The sequence below is a fragment of the Trachemys scripta genome, chromosome 8 (genome assembly GCF_013100865.1).
Source record: "Trachemys scripta elegans isolate TJP31775 chromosome 8, CAS_Tse_1.0, whole genome shotgun sequence".
Lineage (NCBI taxonomy): Eukaryota > Metazoa > Chordata > Testudines > Emydidae > Trachemys > Trachemys scripta.
In genome coordinates this window covers 43,298,516-43,309,115 of record NC_048305.1, presented here as the reverse complement: position 1 = coordinate 43,309,115, position 10,600 = coordinate 43,298,516, and the positions used below count along the sequence as shown (strand labels likewise).

General features: G+C 50.5%; 1 protein-coding gene across 1 annotated transcript in view; it reads left to right on the top strand.

The window, feature by feature from the left end:
- The window catches only part of CRIP2 (cysteine rich protein 2), a 72,102-nt gene that overhangs the window by 35,197 nt on the left and 26,305 nt on the right, over positions 1-10,600 (top strand). The gene's annotated exons all lie outside the window — the stretch shown is intronic.

Here is a 10,600-nt window from a genome sequence, read left to right as displayed (position 1 = left end):
AAAAAAAAAAAAAAAAAAAAAAAAAGAGCAACATGTCAGTGTAATGAACGGTATACTGGAGACTTTGGTACATGCTCTGGTTAGTACTGACCCCAATTGGCATATAGAGGGTCTCTCAGGGAGCTGCTTCTTGCTAACTCTTCTGCGCTGCAGGCCCTTTATCTCTCTCCTGCATCGTCTCCAATGCCATATGTCTGTTGCAGCATTGGGGGCTGGCATGGAACCTATGCAGCCATGGCTATAAAGAGCTTTGGGATCATTTCCCCCCATCCCCTGTGATGGGAGCTTTGCTGTTGATCCAGTTCCATCCTCGCTTTGTGGCCTGGGCAAGATGATCCGCAGCCAAGTGCATGTCATAGGAGCCAGGACCTTGGTGCTTGCTGAGCTGACTCTGGGATGACAATCCCACCGTAAGTAACAAGGAACAAGCACACAAGTGGAGAGGGTGCTGGGCAGGGTGCCTGCCCTCCCAGGTGGGAAAGCAGGTGCTCTAGGCAGGCAGCTGTCCAAGGGGACTCATTGCACAGAGAATAGATGCACAGAGAGGCTAAAGGAGAGCTAGGTTGACTGAGGATCCATGCATATCTTCCCTGCAATGGAAGGTTCCATACGAAGAACTATGTTGGGGGGACTGTGAGGACGCAGAGTGAAGTGCTTGAGTCAAGAAATACCAAAATTCATGTTCATGTTCCTTAACTCTGCCCCATGGGAAGGTCACATTATGATGCAGAGTTTAAATGACAAATGGCCTGCTATTTCTCAAACCTAATACCTGACTATTTCTCTGCTGTAGTAACATACCTGATGCCTTACTGATTCCCTCACTTTTAATGGCCATAAGTCTCACATGGAAAACAGCACCAGAATGTCGCACTGCAGGGGAACCAGGGACCTTGCTGCAGGCTGACCTCCTCGGCCTGGAATCTGAGGAAGGGAGGCAGAACGGAGCACATTTGCCATGGTGCAATAGCAAAGGGACCAAAGTGGACAGCATGGTAGACTAGCCCCACTGTTTCAGGCATACAGCTGTAGTGGAGCCCCAGGCGGAAGCAGAAGTGGATGTGGATGAGTGTACGTTGTGTTGGGTGGATGGGTATCTCACTGCACATCCAATCCTTGATTAACTTGTGTGAAGCCTGCACTGGTGCTGTCCCCACAGAGGACTGGCTGGATTTGGGATCTGATTTGCCCAAGACCATCCTTGAAGAGACTCACAGCAAATATTGAGCTGGCTGAAATCTCAGCATGTTGCTTGGTCCCAGGAGGATCATAGTAAGTGGGATGCAGTCTTGACTCTGTGCTGTGCCTGAGGCTGTACCTTGGAAGGGGATGGCAATTGTGTATTTATGGAGCAGATAAGGTGAAGCAGCAGGAAATTGGAACTCTTGTTTTCTCTCTCTGTGTGGTGATTTATAGGACTCTGAACTCAAATGGGATGTCAGTGCCCTGGAAGTGGGTTGGGTGTCTCCAAGCTGTTTCCTCTGCTGGGAATAAACAATGCAGCCTGGAAAACTCTTGCTAATCCATTGGCTGACAGCCTGGCTAAGAGGTGGCTTGTTTGCGCTCCCTGGGGAACGTGGGGCCATTGTGCAGAGCAGGATAACTGTCTGCAAACATCTGCCACATGGAATCAGAGAGCTCAGCTGCCTGCACTGTGGCCCAGCAGGATGTCTGGATGAGAGCTTTTGTCTCCAATGAAGGGATCTGGGCTGGGCGGAATGCCCTTCCCCCATCATATGGGGGATGATGTTTTAGCAGGTCTTCCACTCCCCAGTGATCCCTTAACAGGGGTTGCAAGGTCCTGTTGGAGTCTGTTCCACTCCCTGGTGCCAAGGAGGAGTTCTTAGCCATTAAGCAGCCTGAGTTTATGGTAGGTTATGATCTCAGGAGATTTCCTTCCAGGCTCTGTTATTTGTGTGGTGTCAGTGGGTGGGGGATGGGTTCTGTGCTCTAAAGATCTCCTCTCCCTCCACCCCCCAGGTTTTTCACTTCACCTCCCATCGCCAGGCCTGGCTTCATGGAGAATTGCCTGTCAGACAAAGCATTCACCCCCCCGGGTCCCAGGCCTTCCTGTGTCAGAGGGTGCCAAGCGTCCCACCTCTGTGGTGTTAGCCCGCCATCTTTGTGAGCATGGGCTTGGAGACCCTTCACAGTCCAGATTCCTTCCCGAAGGATCTGGTTAAGGTGTGGTAATGGCTGGTATCTGAGCCGTACCTGCTCCGCCTTGTGAACAACCAGCCTGAAATATTAAAAAGCAGCCGTCCAATGCTCCCAGGCTCACAGCGAGGCTTGGGCGTGGGGGTGGAGCACACTTGGCCCGTGGCAGGGCTGTAATGGAGACAGCCTCTTTGTTGTGGTCTCTGGCCCTTTCCTGCTGCGGTTCATTGCTGTAAGAGGGCGATGGCTGTTGTTGACGTTCAGAGCAGTGGGGAGAGGAGAGTTCCTGGTTGACGCTGCTGAAATTCAAGCCAGGGGTTAGTCTGACCTTCTCTCTGCCATGACAATGCTGCTCATGCCGTTTGTGCTCCGACACCAGGCTCCACTTACAGCTTTCACGCTCCATTTCCCTCCCAGGAGGTCTGTGGGGGGCCCGGTAATGCCAGGCAGGCTCTGTGTGCCTGCCTGTGGGGTGGCAAAGTGCCTCCAGCTGTGACCCAGGGCAGGGGGGAGCAGGTACTTAGGAGCCATGCTTGCCTTTGGAAAGTGCTTGGAGAGCCATGAATCTGTGTATGGCTAAGAATGGTTTATTTGCCATGTAGCTTCGGTTGTCTACAGGCACTTGCAGACTCCATCTGCCGGGGCATCTGCGAGCTGTGGGGGAGGGCACACTCTGAGCCCTGCTCAGCACAGGCCCTTTTTGCACACTAGTCTGTGGAACAAATGCCCGCAGGGCTGTGATGCGGGGTGTCACTGCAGTGCTGCACCCTTGTAGCCTGCTCCTCAGGAGCAGGGAATGGCTCCATGTCTTTTCCCTGGGTTCGCTGACATTGTGTTGGGGTGGGACCTGGCTCCTGCCCTGGATTATATGGGTGGGGGCAGTGGGCTGTTTGTGGTGAGGGGAAGCGTTAGGGACCCACATCTGAACCCAGACCCAGCTTATTGCCCTCAGCTGATTTAGCAAATGAACCTGACCTCTTTTTTGTGCTTGCTCGTGTCTTCAGCCATTCTTAAACCCTGCAGCCGCCCTGCGTCCCTGGTCGCTCAATAGCGGTCCATGCCCACAGCTGTGTTCTGTTCCTGTTCCTGGCTCCTGGTTTCCTCCCCCTGGTTGTTACCCCTGCTCCGGCTGATACATTGGCTCTGACCCTCAGCTTTATCTCTCTGCCTGGACTTGGTATTTGATGTCTAACCACAGCACTGGGTACATCCACACTGCAGTAAAAGACCCACAGCACAGCTATGGCTGTCCCAAGTCAGATGACTCAGGCTCACAGGCCTTGGGCTGTGGGGTTAAATACTTTGTAGACATTTGAGCTCAGGGTAGAGCGTGGGCTGTGAAACTCTCCCTGAACATGGGGCCTCAGAACCACAGTTGGCAACTTTCACGCGGTAAATAAGCACCCCGACTTTCACAATAAGCCAAAAATCAAGCTCATCCCATTTCAAACCAAGCTAGTCCCTAAGATCCCCAACACTCCGTGTGACTAGGTTCCCCCAGCGTGCAGTCTGGGACTGTTGTGGGGCTGCTGAGCACCCCGACTCTCTCCCCCCCTTGTCCCCTCTTGCCCCTGCTTGCCGGGAGCTGATCAAAAAAAAGAAGCAACAAGCCCCACAAGCTACAAGCCAAAATCTAGTCAACAAGCAAAACCAACAACGAGTCCTTGTGGAACCTTAGAGACTAACCAATTTATTTGGGCATAAGCTTTTGTGGGCTAAAACCCACTTCATCAGATGCATGGAGTGGAAAATACAGTAAGCAGGTATAAATATACAGCACATGAAAAGATGGGAATTGCCTTACCAAGTGGGGGGGTGTCAATGATAACGAGGCCAATTCAATTAGGGTGGATGTGGCCTATTCCCAACAGTTGACAAGAAGGTGTGAGTATAAACAGAGGGAAAATTATTTTTTGTAGTGACCCAGCTACTCCCAGTCTTTATTCAGGCCTAATTTGATGGTGTCAAGTTTGCAAATTAATTCCAGTTCTGCAGTTTCTCCTTGAAGTCTCTTTTTGAAGCTTTTTTGTTGAAGAATTGCCACTTTTAAGTCTGTTATTGAGTGTCCAGGGAGATTGAAGTGTTCTCCTACTGGGAGTGGCTGGGTCACTACAAAAAACTAATTTTCCCTCTGTTGATACTCACACCTTCTTGTCAACTGTTGGGAATGGGCCACATCCACCCTAATTAGGTATTAGGACCAGATAGCAACTGTGAAAAAATGGGATGGGGTGGGGGTAATAGGTGCCTATATAAGAAAAAGTCCCCAAAAATGGGACTGTCCCTTTAAAAATGGGACAGCTGGTCACCCTAACCCTAATTGAATTGGCCTTGTTATCATTGCCCCCCCCCCCCTCCACTTGGTAAGGCAACTCCCATATTTTCATGTGCTGTATATTTATACCTGCTTACTGTATTTTTCACTCCATGCATCTGATGAAGTGGGTTTTAGCCCACAAAAGCTTATGCCCAAATAAATTGGTTAGTCTCTAAGGTGCCACAAGGACTTCTCCTTGTTTTTACTGATACAGACTAACACAGCTACCTCTCTGAAACCTAGCCAACAAGCAACTCACAAGCCAATTAAGCCAAAAACAAGCCTAATTTCTGTTTGTTTGTTTGTTTGTTTGTTCATGGATTTGCCATGTCTGCTTAGAACCAGGGCTCCAGCCCAAATCTGAACCTGAATGTCTACACTGCAGTTTTTAGCCCTGTGAACCTGAGTCAATTGACCTGGGCTCTGAGAGTTGGTGCTGTGGGTTTTTATTGTAGTGTAGACGTGTCCTCCAACCCTCAACTCCTGATTCCTGGCTCTTGGCTCTGGCTCACTCCTTTGTCTTGGTAACTTCGCTCTTGATTCAGGGTCTGGCTGCTAGGCCTGGTCACCTCTGTGCCAGCCTCCCTCCCTGACCACGAGGCGAGACCACCCATGGCCCGGTTCCTAACAGAGAGGCGAGGGGGAATGCCTGATGCAGCTGGGCAGCCCCCACTCAACAGAGCCAGGGAGTCCCTGGGTGCATGTGCAATCCATATCGAGTTGGTGACTCTCCCCAGTTCAGAGTCTCAGAGCAAGCCTGACCTGGGGAGCCTCACTGCCCTGTAGAAACTGCACCACGTGGGTGTGTGTGTCTGGCATGTGGCTGGCTATCTCTGTGGGGGCCAGTGGCCAGGGCCTGTTGGGATGCCTGGCCTGGTCTGAGTTGCTGGGCATGGTAGCAGTAGTGTCGCCTCCCACAGTCGGGAGGCTGCCACGCTCTGCCCTCCTGTGGCTTGCGATGAGCTGAGAGGCAGGCAGCTTTCCATAGGCCTCTCCTTGGCAGTGGGAAGGATTCCTGGGATGCCGTGGAGAAGCGAATGTCTGCTTTTTAGTGCCCTGTGGAGCAGGTCCAAGGCAGGTGTGTGGGAGTGAGCTGCTCAACTCTTTCCAGCTGCATTGCAGGGCAGGGCTGAGCTGTGGAGCAGAGCACCAGGGAGGTAGGAATCACTGACTTGCTGTCCATGGTCTAGACACTTTAGCACACTCCATCCCCTTAGTGCGTGGTCCTGCTGCCAGGCTTTTCCTGTGTAGGATGACCAGATGTCCCGATTTTATAGGGACAGCCCCGATTTTTGGGTCTTTTTCTTATATAGGCTCCTATTACCCCCCAGCCCGGTCCTGATTTTTAACATTTGCTGTCTGGTCACCCTATTCCTGTGTGAGCTGAGGACTGCTGGATCTAAGCACAGCATGCCCTCCCCTGCTCCTCACCTGTGCCAGGGAGCCAACTGGTTTGCCAGAGAATTCTGGGCAAGAGGCAAATGCTCTTAGATAGGGAGCCTGATCCAGAGCTAGCAGTATAGCCTGACCCCAAGTCCCTGTACTGGGCCTGCTCTGAAGAGGTAGAACGAAGGCAGTTATCCAGAATGTCAAGCTCTTATCCTTTTGTTATTTGTATTGTAGTTGCCCTGGTCATGGCCAGGACCCCATTGTACTGGGCACTGGCAGACACAGAACAAAAAAAATAGTGCTTGTCCCAAAAGCTTACAATCTAAATAGACAAGAGACAACAGCTTGGTGCAAATAGATGGGTGAGTACAAATTCTTAGTTGAAGCACAAAGAGGAAGATGCTGAAAATGGCCAGTGGGGGGCCCCCTCAGTCCAAAGTTGCTGGGACTTGGTGTTTGTGTGGGTTCCTCTGGATTCCCCTTACTGAGGGGTGAGAGCCATTGTTCTCTTAGAGGTTCCCTGCCTAGTATTGGCTGCCTCCTGTTCCCCACATCACTATCACAATAGCTGCTCTGTTGGGAAGTGGGAGCCGTGGGCTGGAGCCCTAATCCATCCTCGGTTGGCTAGAGCCCTGCGTGGATACAAAATTGATATCCGCGGATATAAATTGATATCCGTGGAGCTGCAGGGCTCTACCGGGAACCTCAGTGGCAAAAGCAGCAGCCTGTCGGGCCACCACTCCCAGGAGCCAGCACTCTGTGTCGGCAGCTCCTCTGGCCTGGATGTACTGCCCCCATCCCAGTCCACTGGGACAGGCACCAAGCTCACTGGCAGCTGTCCCTGGTTGTGCTAGTGAAGCGGGTGGGGCTGGGGGCAGTACAGCTATGCCACTGTACCCTGCCCCGCTCTGCTCCTAGCTCTGCTCCCGGCCCCAACCGCGGCCCTGGCTCCTTTCCCCGCCCCACAGCCTTGGCCTCCAACCGCTCCCTGGCCCCGCCCCCGGCCTCGGCCCATGGCTGTGGCTCTGTTCCTGGCCCCAGCCTTGGGCCCCTTACCCAGTCTGGGTCTCCCTCCAGAGCCGTGGCCTGGCTCCGGGAGGAGGCGCGGACAGGAGTAAGGGGGGTGCAATCCTGAAAAGTTTGGGGACCACTGTTCTAGCTGCTGGGCCAAATTCTTACGTTTCACTGTGCAGCTCCACTGGAGTCAATGAAGATGTGAAAGTATAATGGAGAGCAGAATGTGACTTGCAAAGTCCTTGTTACTGTGGACTTTGAGTGAACAAGAAAGGACCCAGCTCAGCTTTCAGATCCCAGATAGTGCAGGTGTGACAGGTAGAAAAAACCTCTTTTGTCTTGCCCCCTTTTGACCCAAGGGGTTCGCCAAAGTTCAGGGTCTACCAGTTTGTTTCCATTAGGAGGAGACATTGGTGATGGATTCGGGTATTTCTTGGAGGCAGTTCTGTTTGTTTACAAAGAAGTTACATAAAGTCCTGAACACAGTAGGAATTAAACAGCAGGAGGTCGTTTCTTTGCTTGCAGTTCCAAGCTTCTTTCCAGCCAGCACTTTGCCCAAAAACTTTTTCTTAGCTTTTTCTCAGGGTCATGGTACCTGGGCTTCTCTAATCTCACTGTGTCTAGGGCTCCTCTATGTGCTGTGGTGTTCCAGCCCCTTCTCTCCCATATGCACACCTGGAATCAAAATCAGTTCCCTATCCTGATATTTACATTCATCCCACAGAGAAACCCCTCTACCCACATAGTTCAGACCTCTAAGCCACCTGTTGTTTTGGGTGGTGGCTCCTGTTTTTTGGCTGTCTCTAAACAAAGGAGTCATTTAATTGTTCCCTCATTTAGTCTGAATGGAAGGCAGCTGTTACACCCACTACCTCCAGTGAGGTTTTTTCCAAGTTCCAGCATAACAACATGTACACAAAACAAATTTGACATCCCCCCCCACCACATTGAAGCCAATGAGAATAAATAATCAAAAAAACCCATAATGTCATTTCAGTTGCATTTAGAGTAGAAGTGCACTTGAATCCTGCTGCTTTATTTGCCTGTTAAATATTTCATTTGGCTTTTTATGACTTCGTTTTATGGCAACTTTAATTGAATTTTACCATATTCCAGCTGTTTGTGTAGTGCCCAGAGTGTGTGCACAGAGAGAGAGAGAGAGGGAAACCAAAAACGGGGAATTAGTGGGTGTGAAGAACAAAGACAGATCCCAGCACTGAAGAGGAAATGGGAAAGAGGTGGGAGGCAGTGTAACGAATATACTTGGTTAGGCATGCAAAGAAAAGATAAGGGTAGCAAAATGAATTAATGCTGCCAGAAGGGGTTTAGGGTAGAACAAAAAGGACTTTCATATAAATATCTTGGACGGAAAAGAGAGACAGAGGGTGGAGTGGGATGGAACTGATTCAGAAACGGCAAGATACAGTACTTATTTAGATTCCTTTTTAATAACCATATAAAGCACAGATGCCTGGGCAAAGGAATAAGGAAGGTTTTGTCAATATGCTGGTAGCTGTTGATAAATCCCCCAAGAAGTAACCCTTGTGGAGGGTGGGGGGAATGTTGTATATGTGTCTGCAGGTGTGGGTGACATGTGCCCAAGGTTATAGGGATGTGGGAACTGACTTATGGGTTTACAGAGCCACTGAAAATGATCCATCACACGCTAAGGAGAGAACCAAGAGATAGCAAAGAGTTTGAAGGAAGCCGATGAGACACCAGTCCTAAAGAAAGGCAGCATGGCCCAACCCGTTTCTGTCTGGTAAACCTAGCTTGAATCCCTGCTGAAGGAAGTGGACAAACATCAGGGGAGAGATCTAAGTGGCAAGAAAGTGCTAGAATCCTGAGAGAGAAGTGGGCCTGGCACACAGAGCCAACCAGCCTGCCTGCTGCATTGCTCCAGTTGAGTGCTGGTATAATGCACTGTTTCCAGTTGTGTTAACCTGGTGTAAGGCAAGGGGGAATTGGATCGCTAATCCTCCCAGCAAACACGGTGAATTTAGAAAGCTAATGGCTGATGGGAGGTCTAGGGAAGGCATTTGGGGCCTGGGGTCTTAGCACATCTTTTTCAGAGTGGGTGTGAGTGCAGTGACTTGGCCTGCTAGCTGTCCAAGGGTGCTGGGGGTAATGCTAAATAGCGACATACAGCATAGGGATGGCAGGAGGCAGGTGTGGAGCAGGGTACAGCAAGAGTCATTATGGGCAATTATTCTTCAGCCCCCTGGGCCCTCACTAGCTGTTGTCCCAAGGTTCAGTCCTCTTTTCCCTCCTGTTCAATATGCTTGGAGCTGTAGGGAGAGCCAGCAGAGAACCAGGGTTGCAGTGCCAGGAATACCTGGACAGCGCATGTTCACAGCACAGTCCAAAGGAGGGATTGCAGCTGTTTGGACTGAGCCCTGATGCATCTGAGGTGATGGTGGAAGAGGAGGGACCTTGCCACAGACAGCACCTGTTGGATCTGTCTGCAGCCAGCTCCTTGGCTCTGTCCTGTGCCTGAACACACAGCCACGGTGGTGAGGCACACGCCCTTCCTTCTGCGCCTGGCCAGGGGATGATCCTGGTCCTTTTAGACATTGACCTGATGCACACTGTAGCCTCAAGGCTCAGCTCCTGCCATCTGTTACACCTGGGAATGGAGCCTCAGACTCTGGGGAAGCTACCTGTGGCCCAGAACACAGCAACATGGCTGCTCACTAACATGGGTTGGTGTGATCACCAATCGCTGTGTGGGCTTCCCATTGAAACTAGAGTCCAGTTCAAGGTTGCTGCTCTGGCTTTCGAAGCCTGGCATAGTAGTGGCCTCAGAAGGATGTTGATAAATTGGAGAGGGTTCAGAGAAGAACAACGGGAATGAGTTAAGGGATAGAAACCATGCCTTGTAGCAAGAGACTCAAGGAGCCTGGTTTATTTAGTTTAATAAAGAGAAGGTTAAGGGGGGACTGACATTGGGAATAGATATTTAATAATGGGCTCTTCAATCTAGCAGAGTAAAGGTCTAGCACGATCCAGTGGCTGGAAGTTGAAGCTAGACAAATTCAGATTGGAAATAGGCTGTAAATTTGAATAGTGAGGGTTATGAGCCATTGGGATAATTTTCTCCATCATGGCCATTTTAAAATCAAGATGGGATGTTTTGCTAAAAGATTGGCTCTAGGAATTATTTGGGGGCAGGTCTTTGGCCTGGGTTGTACAGGAGGTCAGACTAGGTGATCACAACAGTCCCTTCTGGCCTTGGGATCTATGAATTCCTTCTCTTCCATGCGGTGATGACCTCGCACAACAGCTTGCTCCCTTGGGGGAAAAAGTAGTCAACAAGCAAGAGGAGCCCTGTTTCCACAAGACACAGAACTTTCCCAGAACCTGGACTCAGACTCTTGAACTTGCTGCCTTTCAACATAAGAGACCAGCACTCTTGCCACATGCAAACTAAATGCAGAACCTATCTCTTCTGCGTGGCTTTCCCCTCATGATTCCCGGAGGCACAGAAGCATCCTCGCTTCAGATAATGAAAAATTCTAGCAAGCTCTGCTCATTCTAGCCAGCAGGGCTGGGGGGAGAGAGTTTGTAATGTTTAATCTTTGTGGAAGGCACAGCAAAGGGTGACCTTGCAAACCCTAGATAGGATCAGTGTTGCTGCTGGATCTGGTCTCACATAACATCTTTGTTTAATGTGCTGAATGGGAGAGGAGAGATACTAGATATATGGGCAGGAAACACAAAATG